Raw genomic sequence first — 20,660 nt, forward strand, 5'->3', positions numbered from 1 at the left:
ATCTCAAGGGTACTTGTGCTGAGGCAGATTCCTGAGGAGCTGGGCCCAAAAGATTAGCAAGGCTTCTTCTCTTCCAGAAGTAAATCAGCATCATTCACAATATTTCACAGAATTTGAGAAATGGAAGAGACCTTAGAAAATGCAATCCTATGGCTATTATCAAAAAACCAACAAATTACAAGTGTTGGTGAGGGTGTGGAGAGAAGGGAACCCTCTTGCACTGTTGGTGGGAATGTAAATTGATACAGCCACTGTGCAGAACGGTATGGAGGTTCCTCAAAAAACTAAAAATAGAACTACCATACAATCCAGCAATTCCATTTCTGGATATTTTTCCAAAGAAAACAAAAACACTAATTCGAAAAGATCTATGCACCTTTATGTTCATTGAAGCATTATTTATAATAGGCAGGATATGGAAGCAACCTAAGTATCCATCAGTAGATGAATGGATAGAGAAGATGTGATATATATATATATATATTCACACACACACACACACACACACACACACACACACACACACACACTGGAATATTACTCAGCCATAAAAAAGAATGAAATCTTGCCACTTGTGACAACATGGATGGACCTAGAGTGTATTATGCTAAGTGAAATAAGTCACACAAAGAAATACAAATGCCATATGATTTCACTTATATGTGGAATCTAAAAACCAAAACAAAACAGAAACAGACTCATAGATATAGAGAACAAACAGGTGGTTGCCAGAGGGGAGTGGGTTGAGGGGGGTGGGCAAAATAGGTGAAGGGGATTAATAGGTACAAACTTCCAGTTACACAATAAATGAGTCATGGGGATGAAATGTACAGTATAGGGAATATAGTCAATAATACTGTAATAAATTTGTATGGTGACAGATGGTAACTAGACTCATTGTGGTGACTGTTTGGTAATGTACAGAAATATCAAATCACCATGTTGTGCACCTAAAACAAACATAGTGTTGTAGGTCAATCATACGTCAAATAAATAAAAATAAACATAAATAAAAAGCAAATGCAATTCTAACCTCTGCATTGAACAGGTGAAGAAACTGAGGCATAAGGAAGTTAAGAGATTGCCCCCAGACACACATGAGTGACTAGCAGACCTAAGACAATAAACCACATCTATTTCCCACTATGCTTTCCACCATATCCCACTGCCTAGGTCAGATAATCAGGATTGTCAAGGCCTTCCATGACTAAATCCACTTCACCTTTCCAGTCACAGGCATCTCTCTAGAAAGTTCCCAGGTGATTGCTAACGCAAATACTTCTAAACATTTGGTTAAAACCACAATTCTACCATAATAAATTATCTTTAGCATTTAAACACTTAAGAAGAAGACAGTTATACTATCAATAAGGTAAAAAGCTGATCTGTAACCTGAAACAAAAACTAGTTTCCCAAATGTTAATACCTTAGACTTAAATAACATTATGTTATTTGCATTTCTTCCCAGGTTTGCCTTCCTAAAGTTTCAGTAATTTTAGTTTGGTTTTTGGGTTTTTTTTTGCGGTACACGGGCCTCTCAATTTTAGTATTTTTATATCTCATCTTACCAAAGCATAAGGACCAGCCTCAGAACCAGTCCTGATTATGGTACTTGGTAATCAAAGAATTGATATTTGACCTGTTGCAGTATCTAAGGTAGCTCTCATTCTCTGATTATTCAACCAAATTCCTTTTTATAACCACATTTTACTTGTTACATCATTGGAGTTTTAATTTTCTGTCTTTCATCCAGATTTAAGATTTTCAAACCTAGTGCCTTTCTGAAAATGATTTATTCTTTAATTGGGCATGGCTGGTAGTACCTAACACATTGTCTTTGGACTATTAGAATTACTGAAAACTAATATAAACCCTATTGGTATTTGATTTAATATAAGCCTAAGTGGTATTTTCTTATACTTATGAGAGCCATCTAGAGCAGAAGTTTGCAACCAGTACACTGTGCCATTCCCTATTGCTACACATGAATCCCAGAGGTGCTGAGACAGAGACCACCTGTCGCTCAAGCCACTGGGAGCCTGCATGTTCAGGAGCCCCAGGGGGAGGGGAGGGGAGGGGAGGGGAGGGGAGGGCAAGAAAGGGACACCAAACACAGCTTTTAGTGTGCTATGAGTTAATGTATCATTAGGTAAATGTTATCACTTTCTACATGTGCCATGAAATGAAACGTTTGGGAAGCACTGGTCCAGACAATTCATCTCCATGGAGGGGAGGGGTTGAGTCTGTGGTCAACACTCTTTTCTAGGACAGGAAGCTAATTTATCCTTTTGTAACACACTGTGACACGCCTTTTCCACTTGGTTATTTTGTGTGACCACCGGTGCTGATGAACCGTGGGACCCTGTTTTGCTAGTCCTGATTGGTCTTATTCTGTTTACAGCACCTGTTTTCCTTGGAATTACCCTCAGTTCCCATTGTCTATTCTTTCCTGCTAATACAGAAAATGAAGGGTACTTAACTATAAAGTATAGAGTGATTTTTTTCAGAGAAGAAACAAAATGTTCATTTATAATTATACTCCCTTAATTTACAAAATCAATAGGAAAGGAAATATGGCTTATTATATTAATCCTCTTTGTATTATAATTATGTTTTCATACTTTATATCAACTTTCCTTTTTTTGAATCATTAGGAAGAGTAATTTTTCCTCGACAGTTGCAACCTATTTTGATCAAACACTGTTATTTATTTTATCTATTTTGTGGTGGTCAGCTTGGCTAAGGGAAGCCCCTTTAGGTGGTTCTTTTGTCCTTTGAACATTGCCTCTGGCATTTTATAAAAGTATGCATGCTGTCTGGCAGCACAGGCTGTCCCAGATCCATCCTGACTTTCCCTTGACTCCAAGACCTGGAATCAGCTATCTCCCAAAGGATCTTGGTGTCCTTTAGTAGAGAAAAGTAAGACAGCCCCAAATCTGAGCGTTAGTAATGCACAGTGAGAACAGCTGGTGGGAGTACTAACTAACAGAACTGGAAAATACATGTGCATTTTTAAAGGCGGCCATGAGTTTACACAGAATTTTGCACTTTGGCGTAGTATGTTTCCATATGCTTCTTTTCGTACAGTACGTGGTTTTATCAGCCACTAATACTCCCTATAATAGCAGCAACAATAGTGGCAACAACATTCTATGATCCCATTATCATTCCCCCCCACCAAAAATTAATATCTTGTTGTAGGTCCTGTGGGCTTTTTTTTTTTAACAAGTCATTTAGTATTTTCATCTTTAAAATAGGATTGATTCTCTTATTCTCCTAGTAGTTGAAACGATTAAGCGAAATGTTGCAAAAGGCCATGAAAATGAAAACTATTTGTCCTACCTACTCCTACGTATTCTAGTACTCATACACGATCTTCCCTGGACTCCTAGAACACACCTATGTTTTCCCATTTCCTTATCTTTGCTCACAATGTGCCCTCTTGCTAAAATGCCCTTTCTCCACTTCTCTGGGCTCAGTTTAAATGGTGCCTCATCTGGGAGCATTCCAAGGCTTCGAGGCAGGATGAATTCTGGCTCTTCTGTGCTTCAGGAGTACCTCAATAATTCTGTTTTTGAAAAGCATTGGATTTTGTGATTTGTGTACACATTCATCTCCTCTAAAAAGATGAGTTTGTGGAGGGCAGAGATCATATTTTATATACCCAGAGCCTGTGTGAAGTAAAGATATGTTTGCTGAATTGAATATTGGTTGGGTTAAATCACTCACTGATTCTTCTATTCTTGTGCAATTAAACAAACCCAAAGGGCTTCACTGGTGGCACAGTGGTTGGGAGTCTGCCTGCCGATGCAGGGGACGCGGGTTCGTGCCCCGGTCCGGGAAGATCCCACATGCCGCGGAGCGGCTGGGCCCGTGAGCCATGGCCACTGAGCCTGCACGTCCGGAGCCTGTGCTCTGCAATGGAAGAGGCCACAACAGTGAGAGGCCCACGTACTGCAAAAAAAACCACAAAAAAACAAACAAACAAAAAAAACCCCAAAGAGTTACTGATGAGGAGAACGAATAATTATTTAAAACACTACTTACTCTGATAACATTACAGGCTCTTAGGATTGAAGTGTGGGCCTCTTAAACTGTGGAACAGAACCACCTAAGAGACCTGTTAAAAATGCAGATACTCAGGCTCTACCCAAGATCTAGCGAATGAATCTGATGATGGAGCCAGGCAATCTGCATTTCTGGCATACGCTCAGATGGTTATTATCCACATCAATGTTTGAGAACCACTGTCTTGAAGAAATTCAGGCCCTCATTTCATCCAAGGCAAGAATCCTACCCAGAGACTCTTGACAACTATCTTGTCCTCATTCACATATCTTTTAGTAGCTGTTTGCAAGGGCCTTGAAACAAGGTCCTTCTGATGCTACAAAAGATTCATTTCCCAGGAAGGGAATCAAGGTGTGTGTGATAAAGCGAGGAAGAAGATCCTTCTGAATCTGTAATATTATCTCATATCGACTAGTGAGATTTTAGAATAAGCCCCCAGTGGAGCAGCAGTTCTCTCCATGTGACTGAGGTGTACTGAAATGTATGTGGGATTCTGCACCAGAATAGGTAGATATAAAAAAAAGTTTTTATTGGAGTATAGTTGATTTACAATGTTGTGTTAGTTTCTGCTGTACAGCAAAGTGAGTCAGTTACACATATACATATATCCACTCTTTTTTAGATTCTTTTCCCATATAGATCATTACAGAGTATTGAGAAGAGTTCCCTGTGCTATACAGTAGATCCTTATTAGTTATCTCTTTTATACAGAATAGGCAGATTTGATTCCTAGCATTATTGCTTGCTGGCTGTGTGAGCAACGGCAGGTTAGTAAGTCTCTCTGAGTTTTTATTTTGTTTTCCATAAAATGGAGATGTGATAGCCTCCTTCGCTCTCAAGATTGTAAAGAGGACTTTGTGAGAGGCAATGACATATGTAAAACTGCTTTATTAAATCTCAAAGTGGTCTTTGTTTATTGTTATGTTCAATGCATATGTCAATTTTAAAAGCATTCAGAGCATTTCTTTGACTTCTCCCAAGCTCTCCGGGCTGGTAAAGTGGACCCTGGGTGCAGCCTCACTGAAGACACAAATGTAATCCATGGTGCACATGGTGACCTACCCCAATACTAGTCACAGTGCACATTAGGAGTAACGGCTTGGACCCTCTGGTTTTCAGCCATAAACGGGAGTTAAGTTACCCATTTACACACATGAAAATGCTTTATACAAACCATGCCATGGATTGTGTTCCTGTTGTTTGCTAACATTGCCCTGCTTTGAAGGGTGTTGAGCTCTGCTTTTTTCAAATGTCTGACCTAATGCTCAGTTTGATTTAGAAGTGAAATGGGGCTGGGCCATACAGCTCAAAACAAACACTTTAGAAATTAGAGTAAAGGAGGCCATGTCATCTGTGGAATTAGAACCAGCCCTTGGTGATGGCTTAGCTCCTCTCTCTCCTGCAGGAGGCAGTTTTATCCCACTTAGTCACCTTAGTTACTGCCTTCTGTAAGCCCAGAGCCCCCAAGTGCCTTGCACAGATAGTCACTCAATATTTCTTGAATTGTATATATACTTTTTTTTTTTTTTGCGGTACGCGGGCCTCTCACTGTTGTGGCCTCTCCCACTGCAGAGCACAGGCTCCGGACGCGCAGGCTCAGCGGCCATGGCTCACGGGCCCAGCCGCTCCGTGGCACGTGGGATCTTCCCGGACCGGGGCACGAACCCGTGTCCCCTGAACCGGCAGGCGGACTCCCAACCACTGCGCCACCAGGGAAGTCCCTATATATACTTTTTATTCAAGGCAGATCTTGGTGTAAGACATGTTGCATTGGTGAATATGGTGGTGATCACTTAATACTTCTCTGTAGAACTCAAAGTTCCATATACAGCTTAGATAGTATCTCTTATTTGGAAGGGTCCTTGACAATCCAGCCTTTTCCAAAATGTGCTCCATGGAGCACTAATTCTGTGAGACACTCCTTGAAGAAGTTGGAGCGGGATTCCATTGTTAACTAACTTTAGGAAACACTGCCCATCCCCTCTTGGGAGGTCTGACTGCACACGGCATACTGAACGCTGAGAAGTCCTGCAGCAGTCTCCCCTTTTGTTTTGTTCTTTGATAATATGTAACACGATTTGGGAAATTTTGCCCTCTTCTTACCTCAGCTTCCTACACCCTTAGTGGTGTGACATAGGCTGTATATACAGTAAGGGGAACCATCTCTTTTTAGGCTTTTAACTGCCACTCACTGCCTGTGAAAATTTGTTTCTAGACTAACCCAACTCCTGACTGAATGATCTTGTGATGATGCTGCAGCATCTGATTACCTTCGAGGTAAAAGTTAAGAGCATTTGTTTTCTTCAACGTTATTTTTAAGTAGTCAGCAAGTTCTCATATTTCAAACACCACAAAGGAAGAAAAGGTGCTGAGAGAGAGTCCTCCTTCCCACCTCAACCCCCATCTGCTCAGCTCCCATTCTCCATCACCACCACCACCAGAAGTAACTGCTGCTTTTAACTTCTGATTTAACCTTCCGGACAATCAATGCTTAAGCATATCAGTGCCAATTCATATATATATATATATATATATATATACATATATATATGTGTATATATATATATATATGAACCTCTTTTTTAGAAATACTAGCTTATTTTACACATTTTTCAAAGAGCAAAAATTGTTCACCATCATCCTAAGGGCATAAAAATCACAAAACTGGATTCTGCTTTGAAGCCTTAACTTGCTCACATGAAGAAGAGATAAGAAATATGCTTGCGGAGGGCCTAGAAATCTTACAGTTGGCAAACCAGAGATTTCTACATGGCAGGAGGCCCCATTAGGATTTGCAGTGTGTGTCAAGTTCACAAGCAAACCAAAATGCAAAGGCTCCCCCAACTTTGCCATGCAGAGATCTCTCCTGGATATTTCATTGCTGATATGAAATATGCATTATTCAAATCAAAGAAAAAGAGGTAAAATACAAAAGGAAGATTTGGGAAATGAAAAATTTAAGTACCATTTGAAGACTAGCAATTAGAAGGCCAGAAGGAGGAAAAGGGTAGCCACAGATGACACCCTGAGTGAAATATTCAGTAGTAACTGCTACTTTTTTTTCAGTTTTAAAAAAAAAATTATTTATTTATTTTTATTTTTGGCTGCTTTGGGTCTCCGTTGCTGCGTGCGGGCTTTCTCTAGTTGCGGTGAGCGGGGGCTACTCTTCATTGCAGTGTGCGGGCTTCAGTAGTTGTGGCACGCAGGCTCAGTAGTTGTGGCTCATGGGCTCTAGAGTGCAGGCTCAGTAGCTGTGGCACACGGGCTTAGTTGCTCTGCAACAGGGATCTTCCCAGACCAGGGCTTGAACCCGTGTCCCATGCACTGGCAGGCAGATTTTTTTTTTTTTAAAATATGGAACGCTTCATGAAGTTGCATGTCATCCTTGCGCAGGGGCCATGCTAATCTTCTCTGTATCGTTCCAATTTTAGTATATGTGCTGCCGAAGCAAGCGGCAGGCAGATTCTTAACCACTGCGCCACTAGAGAAGTCCCTCTTTTTCAGTTTTAAACCACTGAGACAGGGTGTTTGTCCAATCATCAAGGCAGTGTAACAGAATGGCTAAGAGGATTTAAAGTCAATCAGGACTCTTTTCATGTCCAGCTCTGACACTTACTTTCTGTGTGATGGTGGGCAAGTTACCTAACTTTTCTGTGCCTTCATCTCATCATCTGTAAAATGGGCCAGTAAGAGTATCTACCTATCAGGACTATTGTGAAGGTTATCGGAGATGGTGCCTATAAAGAACTTAAGCAAGAGCTTGACTCAGCTGTATTAGTATTTGCTGAACAGAGGTGATTTTTAAGGGGACTTTATTAGTAGATGAACTATTCAGGTTGTATCCTTCCCCATCCAAGTAGTGATCCATTCACTAAAAAGTTCAGACCAAGAGCAGGTCGTTGCTACAGAGATTGGTTAGTTTGTACTTGAGTACTCTGATTTTTTGTCATTAGTGATGCTTGTGATTTCCTTTTGCTATTGCCTTAGAAAGTTCTAATTTATCCAAGAGATTTGGAACTAACTGAGTGTATTAACCACTGAAAGACAATTTCAGTTCCAATGAATGACAGAGTCAGATTCTTAGACTTTATCTTAGTCCCTGGAAATGGGTTAGTGGACCAGAGACATTTCACTAATTTGTAGGAATGGCCGAAAGATTCATTTCAAATCTTATCCAATAACTCAACAGAAACTGCGTTAAATCCACGTTCTTTATATAGAGTAGAGATGATACTTGAAAAGGATCACAGTCTGAAACCCAGCTGTATAATAAGAACCACAATGCTGATGTCAGCAGCTAGGAAGCTGTAGCTTGTTGAAACTCTTTGGGACTCTAGCATCCACTCATATTTATAACATTTTTGCTTTTTTACCCTTGAAATGACACATCATCTTAGAGTTTCAAAGAGAGTTCCAAGTCAGAGAGGGCTGAGCCTATTTTAGAGCTGATAGGAGAGTCATGACATGAAAGTAGCTGTCAACGCAACAAATGAGGAATAGAGCTACTTCAGAAACTACAAATTCACAAATTTCTTTAGAACTAAGATTTCCAGACAGCTCTCAGACACTGGAGGAAGACTAAGTCTTTGGAACCCACCACAATATAAGTGAAGCAGGGTAATTAACATATGGCCAGTGAAATAATGGCTAGCTGCACTTGACAAAATATCCAAGCATTTCCAGGGAATATGCAAGTTATGGATCACGGGTTATTAAATGTAGGTGCACATGTCTCATTGGGGCCCTCAAGATAAATAGTATGAAAAATAGTACTTAATATCGCTTGGTGATTCTGCTCTAGAATCAGCTAAATGACAGGAAAATTGTCATCTGTTATGGATGAGAATAATAAACTCACAAAGTAATTTTTATCCTGAATTCAGATAACTGTCTGTTTCTCCCTCCCCTCCCTTTCCACATGCTGTATTGGGATAAATGATGTTTTCAATCAGGGAGGGATGGGAGAAATTAAGAGGCTTTAGGAAAAGTATATCCTAAATTTCCAAAAAGCTGTCTAGGTCAGTCCAGAGTCTAGTCAGAAAGTGTGTTCATCCTGCCTGGATATTTCCATTGACAGTGGAAGCAAGGCAGGGACAGCTGAAAAGGATTACATTTGTGACCCTTCCCAGGGAGATCCTAAAGTTGAAGATACTTAGAGGCTCACAACTTTTACCATTTTCCCTTAATTTCTCTGGGTAAGCAGTCAGGCTGAATGAATTTGTGATTCACTTAATAAACGCTTGGGGGAATGATTTCTTGCTTCCCTGAGCCATGTTTTTTAATCTGGTCTGCACCACCCTTCAAAATATGAAAGGAAAAAAAAAAGCCTTAGAAAACCAAATGACTGGCTTTTCTCAACATGGGTGAAGAATGTTTCCATTCTGTTTGTGTTATTATGGAAAGGAGTGGGATGGGCACTAAATTAGGTGTCAGCCCTACCGGCCAGTGGGGTGGCTGAGAGAATTACTACCAGTGGCTTGGAAAGTATAATCACGTCTAGAACTATAAAGTCATATTATTCTTTTCTGTTTGGTGAGTGTATCAGACTTCAAAGTGCTACTTGACTAGCTTCCCCAGAACATTACTGTATAGTTAAGAAAATACTCAACAAGCCTATCTAAAGTGTTCACCTTAGATATGTGGTTTTCTTCTCATTCAAAAATTATTACACAAAACCATGTGGTCTAACCATTGCACAGTCTCTTTAAAAACCAAAACAAACAGAAAACATATATTCTACTTACACTGAACTGAAGGATTTGCTTGGCCCAATCAGCTGACTTCTTATACTCAGATGGACCTCGGCCTACTTGGTCTGGCTGCTCTTCAGGTGAAACATCCAAATGGCCCAAATAACCAGCTTCTCCTGAAGTTGTTCAACTGTTCTGCATGGACAGGCTTAGCTTTAAGCAAATCCTATAGCATATTAGTTTTAACATTTTATTAATGTTCAACAGGAAAATAAATTTCTGAGAACATAGTTTTAGTTTACAAAGAGGGGCAATGTGCAAAGTCTTTCCAACGCTTTGTGGAGCACAACTTTAAATAGAGATCATTCTGTTGACAGAGCATACGTTGGTATATAAAACATAGGTTCAAGTTCAAGTGCAGGGTTGCCACTTTCTGGGTCTCATTCTCTGTATATTTATATACTGGTATACATCACTAATCCTGGAGTAAACCGGTTGTTCAAGGATACTATAGCATTGCCAAATAGCCAAACAATGTTTCATTTTAAGTTATAGCCCCTGAACTTTCTGTCAGAAATTCCTTATACATATCTCATACCTATTTCACTTAAGACAGTAGGAAAGAAAAATTAGAATGTTCCCATGTCACAAGGTTCCTATGTGCAAAATGTATCTCTGTATCTGCAATAAGGTGTTGTGGACATGGCATTCCTGTACAGGGAATGTTGTTGGCCTGCTTCATAGATACCTGTGTCAGTTCTGCAACTACAGACGTATGGTGCTGAGAGCATACAACATGCTTTGTACAGCCATTAAAGCATTACTAAAACAACCACAGTGAGGTAGTTTCAGTTTGGCAACTACAAAATGTATTACACATTGCTACTTAGATCACTTTTTAAAAAATTTTTTAATTAATTTATTTTTTAAACATCTTTATTGGAGTATAATCGCTTTACAGTGGTGTGTTAGTTTCTGCTGTATAACAAAGTGAATCAGCTATACATATACATATATCCCCATTATCTCCTCCCTCTTGCGTCTCCCTCCCACCCTCCCTATCCCACCCCTCTAGGTGGTCACAAAGCACTGAGCTGATCTCCCTGTGACATGTGGCTGCTTCCCACTAGCTATCTATTTTACATTTGGTAGTGTGTGTATGTCCATGCCACTCTCTCACTTCATCCCAGCTTCCCCTTCCCACTCCCCGTGTCCTCAAGTCCATTCTCTACATCTGTGTCTTTATTCCTGTCCTGCCCCTAGGTTCTTCAGAACCTTTTTTTTTTAGATTCCATATAAATGTGTTAGCATACGGTATTTGTTTTTCTCTTTCTGACTTACTTCACTCTGTATGACAGACTATAGGTCCATCCACCTCACTACAAATAACTCAATTTCATTTCTTTTTATGGCTGGGTAATATTCCACTGTATATATGTGCCACATCTTCTTTATCCATTCATCTGTCTATGGACACTTAGGTTGCTTCCATGTCCTGACTATTGTAAATAGAGCTGCAATGAACATTGTGGTACGTGACTCTTTTTGAATTATGGTTTTCTCAGGGTATATGCCCAGTAGTGGGATTGCTGGGTCGTATGGTAGTTCTATTTTTAGTTTTTTAAGGAACCTCCATACTGTTCTCCATAGTGGCTGTATCAATTTACATTCCCACCAACAGTGCAAGAGGGTTCCTCTTCTCCACACCCTCTCCAGCATTTATTGTTTCTAGGTTTTTTGATGATGGCCATTCTGACCAGTGTGAGGTGATACCTCATGGTAGTTTGCATTTCTCTAATGATTAGTGATGTTGAGCATCCTTTCATGTGTTTGTTGGCAATCTGTGTATCTTCTTTGGAGAAATGTCTATTTAGGTCTTCCGCCCAGTTTTTTGATCGGGTTGTTTGTTTTTTTGATATTGAGCTGCATGAGCTGCTTGTAAATTTTGGAGATTAATCCTTTGTCAGTTGCTTCATTTGCAAATATTTTCTCCCATTCTGAGGGTTGTCTTTTCGTCTTGTTTATGGTTTCCTTTGCTGTGCAAAAGCTTTGAAGTTTCATTAGGTCCCATTTGTTTATTTTTGTTTTTATTTCCATTTCTCTAGGAGGTGGGTCAAAAAGGATCTTGCTGTGATTTATGTCATAGTGTTCTGCCTACGTTTTCCTCTAAGAGTTTTAGAGTGTCTGGCCTTACATTTAGGTCTTTAATCCATTTTGAGTTTATTTTTGTGTATGGTGTTAGGAAGTGTTCTCATTTCATTCTTTTACCTGTAGCTGTCCAGTTTTCCCAGCATCACTTATTGAAGAGGCTGTCTTCTCTCCACTGGATATTCTTGCCTCCTTTATCAAAAATAAGGTGACTGGGCTTCCCTGGTGGCACAGTGGTTGAGAGTCCGCCTGCCGATGCAGGGGACACGGGTTCGTGCCCTGGTCCAGGAAGATCCCACATGCCGCGGAGCAGCTGGGCCCGTGAGCCATGGCCGCTGAGCCTGCGCGTCCGGAGCCTGTGCTCCGCAACGGGAGAGGCCACAACAGTGAGAGGCCCACGTACCGCAAAAAAAAAAGAAAAAGAGGTGACCATATGTGCGTGGGTTTATCTCTGGGCTTTCTATCCTGTTCCATTGATCTATATTTCTGTTTTTGTAGATCACTTTTGTTTTTGAAAGATGCTTACACGATCCCCTAGAACTCACCATTTCAGGCTTTGCTTTAACTTCACCTTTCATCTACTGATAAAAGCTCTTTCATTTTGTTTCCTTCTATTCAGGACACTTTTTCTCCCATAATAGCTTTCTATGATTTTCCCTTTTCCCTGGCTGTTAACCAAGTTGTTCACTGAATATTCCTCCAAGTTTTTTTAGTAGCTGTACAGTGTAGTAGTAGTAGGGATAGTGGAAGTGCTAGTAGTAAATAATAAATAGTAAATTGTAATAATAATAGAACAATAGCTGCTGTAGTGGAAATAGTTTGTTTTTGCCTTCTTAACATCCATTCCTCCTGAAAACAGCTCTGCTGTTTCCTTTTGGAGAACTGACTTCTCTTACTCTCAGCCTACATGGGCACATGACCTAGGCTTGGCCGACTGGAGCTGTCTATCCACCCTTTGGCCCCAGTGACTAACTCACTGCTGGACATGTGATCCAAACAGGCCAATGAAACCCCATTCCAGGGACTTCAGGAGACTCTTGGAATCCCTTTTTCCTGTGGTTGCTCAGGAAGGAGGATGTCTCAGCATCCACCCTGCCATCTCACGGGGGACAGTCTGCCTAAGGGTGAAATCAATCAGAGGAATATAGAGAAAACCCAGAGTGAGGACCGCGGATAAACTCCTAGATCCAGATTGGGCTTCTATCACTTAAACTAGAAGAATCCTGACCAATACAGGATATAGTATTTATTGAGCACTGCTTGTGTATCAGGCACAGAGATAAATGCTTTTACTAGCTGTTCGCTCATTTAAGCCACACAACAGGCCTGTGTTTGCTCTTATTGTACGGATGAGGAAACAGAGATTTAAACAGGCTAAGTAACTTGTCTGAGGTCATACAGCTGGTTAGGAACACCAAAACCTCTGAACTGATAATACTGATAAGGCTGATTTTAGCAAGATAGGCCTGTGACATCAACTCAGAGAAACACCCAGATTGGAGGGCTGCTGTTACCTAGGCACTGAGGCACTAAATTGAAAGCATCAATTTAGGCACATTGGGGCTTAGAGTCTTTATCAAGCTGATCTTGTCAGAACTGACCACAGATGAAATGAAAGCCAGACAAAATTCTACTCACTTGACCATGGGGCTGGTTAGATCCTGGGATTCTCCACAGGGAACAGGAGTGAGGACAGTCAGTTCCAAGGCCTCTGTGAAGAGACAGTATGTATGTCAGGCTGTGTGTGTTATAGTTACTTATAGTTGCTTAAGAATTAAGGAGCCTCCTGAAAAGGGTCTTGGGATAGCCCCAAATGGGGTTAAGTAGCTGGTGAGAGGATGAGGTAGTGGTTGATCCCAGAGCCCATTCCAGCCAGCACTTGTGTTTGCAACTGATTTGTCATGGTCTGGCCCAGGACGAGGTGAAGTCATTGTGGTTGAAGGTACAAAATGATCCAAGCATGCTCCAGGCGGAGGCTTGTTTGCCCCCCAGTCCATTCCTTGCCCTTCCCCTGCCCTTCTATGCTTCTCAGGGGGACTGACCCCTGCAGGTTATCTTTCCCAGGCCCGTATGTTAGTTGGCTCCTGCCTGGGTTCAGTCAATGGTAGGCACTGGTGAGGTATTGGCAGGGGGAACAAGGGTAAGTTAGGGTGTTTCTCTCCCTCATTCTCTGCCTCAGACTCATTCTCTGGCAACAGCTGCGTCTCCTCCACAGCTCCAGCCCCAAGACAGACCCACCTTGGTTCCACTTGTGCCTTATAACCCTTGCCCATGGACCTCTGCAAAGGCTGCCTTACTCCCTCCAGCCTGGGGGCTGGTAGAGGCTTCCTGCTAGCACTATCCTCTGCCGGTGTCTCAGCTCCTCCATCACCTGTAACCAATTCCCTGTTGTAAATGCCTGTAGTGTTTCCTGTTTTCCTGGTTAGCCAAATGTCCAAAATACAACTACTTCCTGAGGACAGTGACCCTGCATTTGTGTACCCTCATGTAAATAGTATGTGCTTAAAAATAAGTTGGTTGCTTAGTTGGTTGGTTTGGACTCTCTTGCCAGCCTAACCCACCATTTGTACCTTCTGCTTTCACAGGACTGCTGTGCAGAATCAAAGATCCCATTTCTAGGCCTCATTTTAACAGGCTGGCTGGTCCCTTCGACTTCCTACTTACTCCCTTACAGGCTGCTAGGAGCTGAGCAACAGGAGTCTTTCCTGAAAACCTTTTCCATCTTCTCAGTAATCATATTAAATATCTGATTTTGTGTGGGCTGGTCAGAGAAAACATACTTCCCTTTTCACTAAAGACAAGGCATCTCAGCACGACTCGCTGCGATTTGTTCTTTTTTTTTAATTTAAGAGACAAGTCTGATTTCCTTTGAAAACAGTGGTTAATGGACTTAGCATACTAATTCCCATCTAATGCAGCAAACTTCAAGAGTAGGCTTTCATCTGAGTGCAGGTAAATCACAGAATTCTTATACCATGGTATTGAAAAACTCCCATAATTAAATTAAAACCATTTCTTTTAAGCCATTCTACAAAGTAAAGTCAACCTGAATTCCTTGCTTGTACCTGAAAGAGTCTGGAAATTTATCTTCAGCTGCAGCTGATAAATGCCTACCCTTGCTTCCAGAATGCCACATTTCTGATACAAATCTTTCTTGTTGGTTTGTTTGACCATCCCCTGCCTCAGGAAGAAACCTGGAAGGTCCTGCATGGGCAAGTACGGTCAATGGTGCAGCTGACTGGAGCCAACTGAGCCAATAGTGCCGTTTTGGTACAGTGTTTTGTTGGCTATATCATCTGCAATGCGGTTGGCCAGAGTGGGAGGACTTGGGAGTATCCACAGGAAGTGGATATTTCCTGACCAGCTCATCCCTTGCTGACTCTCCAGCATTTTCTTGTCTACAACTAAAACGTTTTGCCTTGTATGTTCCTAAGGCCTCTAGAGACAGTGGGCACTTTTTTCCTTCATTTTTCAACTTGTGCCAAATGTGTCAGGAGTTAAGTCCATAATGCATAGATGTTGGCCCCAGATGTTTTAAGGATGTGGCCTCTTTGTCTCTGGCTTCATAGTAATCAAATGTATCTGCAAATCTGACCCTTTAAGAAATTTTGGCTTGGTGCCTTCTGTAGAAATGAGAATGCTATTAAGAGGAGACTGAGAAGATAGGCCTGACAAACTCTCCCCTTCCAATGACCCCAATAAGAATAAAAGAGAGTGCAAGCCATCTGGATTGGCTGTCCAAGAAGAGGACTAAGATGAAGCACCCTCAGTCTCTTCCTTAGTACCCAGCACCGGCTTTCACTTCACCTCAGGCTAGGTTCTAGACTAAGCAGGGCCACCACATCTGGCCAAAGAGGTCAACTCCTCATAAACTCTGAAGTTATGCAGTATGCAATCTGCCCAACTGTTCATGGTGGCCCTATTGTGGGAGTGAGGCTTCCCTGGTTTCTCTTGCTACACCTAGACCTAGACCTAGAAGGTCTGCTTTTAGCCCCAACTCTCTCTCTCTATAAACTATTCCTGTGAGGCCTCAGTTTCTTTGCCTTAAAAAAGACGGGAGATCCCTACCTCAGAAAGCTTTTATGAGACTGAATGAGCTGGCAATAAGAGACTTAACATTACTTGGGAAAAGTCTTTCCCAAAGACAGTATAGCATTATTTTCAGGTTGGCACTAACAAAATAACTCTTTGGGAATGAAAAATTTACCCATATGAGCTAAACTAACTTATTCCATGTGCTGGGACAACCACGGATATTAGCAAGGGCTAATGTGCTCAGGGTCCCCAAGAAGTGAGGTTGACTTCAGATCAACCATGCTTTTGGAAAATTATGGATCATAGGCGGCCTTGAATTATTATTACCCCTTTGTACTGATAGGATTCTTGAGTTGACTGAAACTTTCATTATTGTTAGAGTCAGCCTCATTAGGAAACGCTGTAGGCTATAAGAGAAGGTTGTCTTCAAGTACCAGATGGGTTCAGAGAGCAGGGATGGAGAAGCAATGCAAAGAAAAGGAAGTTCACAGGACCAATGATAGTTTCTTGGGGAGGAGTAACTGGATTGGCTTTGAAGGGAAGACTCTGAGAGCTCAGAAGCAGATAAGACAAACATGAGAGATTGCACGGCAGAATAAAAGTTTGGTCTGTTAGTGGAATAAACAGTTGATTGGAATGGAGACCATGCATTTGGGGAGTGAGAGATTCTGGTTAGTGGGGTGGAGTCATCACAGACCACAGAGGGCTAGGAAAGAACGATGGGGCCTGCTTGGCGCTCAGACACCACTGAATGTGTACTTTCCACAGTCATCAAACCAAGTATGCAGGGGAGAGCCTGTTCCTTCACCTAGAGAATGTTAAAACTTTCTTTTTCTGCATGGTCTGGTGCTTCTCTCTCTCTCTAATTTCCCATGTGGGGACACACACTGCTTTGTCAAATAAACAGTCCCTTCCTCAAGGGGTGTTCAGACTGGAACTTGTTTTCAAAAATGTGTCTGTCTCCCAGCAAAAAAAAAAAAAAAAAAATTGACCATCCTAAAACTGCCATCCTTCAAATTAGAAACCAAAGCAAGTTGCTGCAAAGTATCTGTCATTGATAATTCACACTGACACCAAAGTTTGGTTTCTTTAAAAGTTCAAGTTCTTAAACTCTCTTTTCGAGTGGCATTGAACATTTAGTTAGAACACAGACCTCCCTGAGGTGGGGTGTGTTTTTGTGATGCAGCACCTGTGTCAGGAACACACCAGCGCAACCTCAGCAGCATGGACTTCATAGCGGCCGTGGACCAGCCCTCAAAGGGCGAGACCACTACATCTTTCCACAGTTGCCTCCTCAGGATAGGTAATGTATGGAGTATGAGTTTCAGCCAAAACTTTGTTGGTTGCAAGGAGAGGAAACTCAACCAAGCTTATATAAAAGTTGTAAAGATACTGAGATGCCACTGAATAAATTTCAGCCAGTCCTCAATGGAACTGAGCTTGAAACTGGGAGCCACCAGGGAGCAGGTAGCTTCTCTGTCTCTCTGGAGCAGCACAATCCCTCACCTGCTTTCCTCTGTGTTTGCTTCATTCTTTACCCCTCAACATACTCGACTCTCACTGCTCACAGCAGTTACGTTCTCTAAAATTGACACAAACATCGAATTAGCAAATAGAGAACCATTACTCCTAGGGGAAATACAGGATTAGGTTCCTGCAAGCCTCTGGTCACAACACTTGCCAACCGATCAATCCATAACCTGGCTTTATGTGTATTTCTGTTTTAAGGCACCTTACTGTTGATTCATTAACACTGAACTCACAACCAACAGCACTACAACCTCAAGGAAGCTTATCTAATACATGTATTTTCTCTGGAAGGAGCGTCACAGCCTTCTTGAGCTTAGAAACGCTAGACAGCTCTTTAGGACTACACTACACTTGGGGGTCATTTTAAACAGTGAAGTCACCAACAAAAAGTATAAAAATGTGAAAAACGTGGTACTAAAGAAACCGTGGAAAGGACACTTGTTTATAGCACGAGAGCTGAAACAAGAAGGCAGAGTACCTCCTTGTTCGACCTCAGCTGGGAATGCGGCGCTGGATGACCCAAATTTTTCACCATTTTGCTCATGTCTGCAAATGACTGCAAAAGCACCGCAAATACTGATTTGGGGGTTACAAATAAATTTTAGCAAGTAAACAAATGCACAAATAGAGAACAAGCGGATGATAAGGATCGATGGACTGCAGCCTCTTCTCTTGGCTCAGGGTTTCTGCTTCCCCATACCTTCAGCTTTCTCTGTGGCTTTCATGCCCCAACCTCCAGCTTCAACCCTGACCTACATGGTCTTTCCACTGTTCCCACGGCTAAATGTCTCAGTCGCTTCACGTCTCCTTGCCAAATCCCCTCAGAAAGAATCTGTGTGCCCTAGCCTTGCTTTTGAATTAGTTTCATTTGGCTTCATTAGTTTCATCTGTGGTCCAATCATCTAGTGTACCGGCAGGGGTAGTGGATGTGTTTTCAGGAACTCAAGTGGTACACAGACTCCTTCAGGCCCGCGCGTGGGGCATATTAACCTGTCACTGGCAAAGCCCACTGGGGTGCCCGGAGCGGGGTGAGGGCGTGAAGGGTGGAAGGGTGCGGAGTGGGGAATAAGATGGAATCTAGGTGGTAAGAGAAGGTCTAACCTCTTTTGTGCCTTGTCTGGTTTCACTTGCCTGTAGGGTGCTGCGTTGCCGAAGCCTTGCCCCTGGCGCTTCAGACCGGAGTTCCTAGCACGGCCAAAAAAAGGCTGTGCTGACACCTCAGCTCCGTGGCCAGGCGTGTGGAGAAGCGCTGCGCCGGGGACTCAATTCAAGATGGCGGCGGCGGTGGGCCGTGTGCAGAGACCGCTGTGCCCCGCGCTTAAGGCTGCAGGGCCGTGAGCAGCTCGCCTGTGCCCACTGCAAGAACTCCGCCCCCTCCCTGCTGACGAGACCCCTATAAAGCAGCCCCGCCCACAGCCTGTGGGGAGGGCGTGGACTCTAGAACACCTGCTCGCGCCTCTCCATCTTTGCTCAAAGAACAAAACTTTCCTCTGCTTCTGAACAGAACTTGGTCTCCTTCTATTGGCATGAGTGACACGGGGCAGGAGGACCCTTGCTGGGGCCTGACTCGAAAGGGTAAGTGACAAAACCAAAAAGAGAAGGTGGCGATAAAGTGGCTACTTTCCCCGGATATTTAAACCTCAAGAGTACCAGGAAACATCTCTTTTCCCTTTCTTTCTGAATTTTCCCCAAATTCTTACTGATGTCTAAAATTTCCTTCATAAGGACAAGGACTGTCCTTTCGTGGTTGGAGAGATAGGTCTTAAACTGCAAAAATACAGTGGAAGTGTTAAGGGAAGGTAACGTTGATTCTCACAAAGGTGTAAATGGCTAAAAAGTCATCTTTCTGAAATCAGGAATTGCAGAAGATAGGAGAGGAAGATGCACTTTGGAGCAGAAAGCAGCACAGAAAGGGTAAGCAGAGAGCTCTCAGGGGAAATGGCATCCGGATCCCAGTTTTACCTGGGCCAGAATTTGCTTGCTTGTTTGTCTTGTTTTTGTCTTCTTGCCCCAACCCCCCAAGAGTGTCTCAGTGAGGGGGAAACCCCTGCAGCATCTAGTGGTCCATTACTATGCCTGTAGGAAGCTTTGAATGAAACCCCAGAGCAGTCAGGTCTGAACTTTTCCAAACTTTACCAACTATCTCAGCAAAAACTTCAAACTCACATGGAGCTAGACAGAAATTCAGTTAACAAGACTCTGCCTCTTTAAATGCAGTTTAGCAACTATCTTTCTCCTTTCATTTGAGCTTTCTCTTATAATCTTATTCCAACTCCAGTGTATCAAAGTACTTCTTCTAAACAAACACAAATAAACCTAATAACAGATCTCTTTCAAAGATGCCAAAAGACTAAAAATTTTCTATATCTCATGACTCCAGAAAAGGAGGAAGGGAGAACAGCAACATAGAGAAATCACCCTCATGGAGGCAAGGAGATAGTAAGTTAAAGCTACACAAGTGAAAATGGCACATGGATGGTCCTTTCTGGCTGGAAGAGAGGGCAAGCCATAGGGAGGTGAGGTGACTGGAGTTCAGGGAGGTGGGTCGGAGTCAAAGGGATGGAGGCAGGGGAGTCTGGTGAACGATTCCTATTCTACCGGGTAGTTGTTTAACTGTAGCCTTTGATAAGAAGAATGATATAGGAGAACCAATGTCGAAGAAAATTTATTCCTAGAGAAGTGGGGAAGTTCAGGCTATGACTTCAAGAACTGGAGAGATTTGGAAGCCACTACAACTGGGAATTAACCGAGGTTTAAAATCCAGTGCCTGACAACAGGCCAGGCTGAGAAGGGCTCATAACATTATAAAAAGGTCTCATAGACTTTAGGGCTAGAACGATAATGGAAAAATCTGTTTCCCGGTATCAGTCCGTATTTGGGATTGCTTTACCCAATGTAAGTGACGGGACATTAATGTCAGAAAAGCATATGCCTTCTTCCTGCAACACATCATGTGTCCCCACCAAAAACTTTTCTTCCCTATTGTCCTGGTGTCATATCCTGGCATCCTAAAAGGGTGGGAGGGGGTGAGATTATATAACTGTCTGAAGTATTACAGAACATAAAACAATAAATAAGCTATGTAAATTGTGAAACATGAGTCCGGACTCTCTTTGTTCTGCATCTTTATAACTGCATTTAAAAAAATTACATTTTTTCCTTTCATGATAAAAATCTAAAACAAAACAA

At 42.2% G+C, this 20,660-nt stretch overlaps 1 long non-coding RNA gene and 1 other non-coding gene across 2 annotated transcripts in view; both read right to left on the bottom strand.

Moving 5' to 3' along the window:
* The window catches only part of LOC132507068 (uncharacterized), a 302,523-nt gene that overhangs the window by 64,838 nt on the left and 217,025 nt on the right, over positions 1-20,660 (bottom strand). The window contains exon 4 of the long non-coding RNA XR_009536035.1: positions 13,545-13,617. This is a non-coding gene — a long non-coding RNA (uncharacterized LOC132507068). The remainder of the gene's footprint in view (positions 1-13,544; positions 13,618-20,660) is intronic.
* Positions 7,417-7,519, bottom strand: LOC132507665 (U6 spliceosomal RNA). The gene has a single exon (XR_009536244.1). It is a non-coding gene; the product is annotated as a U6 spliceosomal RNA (small nuclear RNA).

This window comes from Lagenorhynchus albirostris, chromosome 16, assembly GCF_949774975.1.
Source record: "Lagenorhynchus albirostris chromosome 16, mLagAlb1.1, whole genome shotgun sequence".
NCBI classification, from domain to species: Eukaryota; Metazoa; Chordata; class Mammalia; order Artiodactyla; family Delphinidae; genus Lagenorhynchus; species Lagenorhynchus albirostris.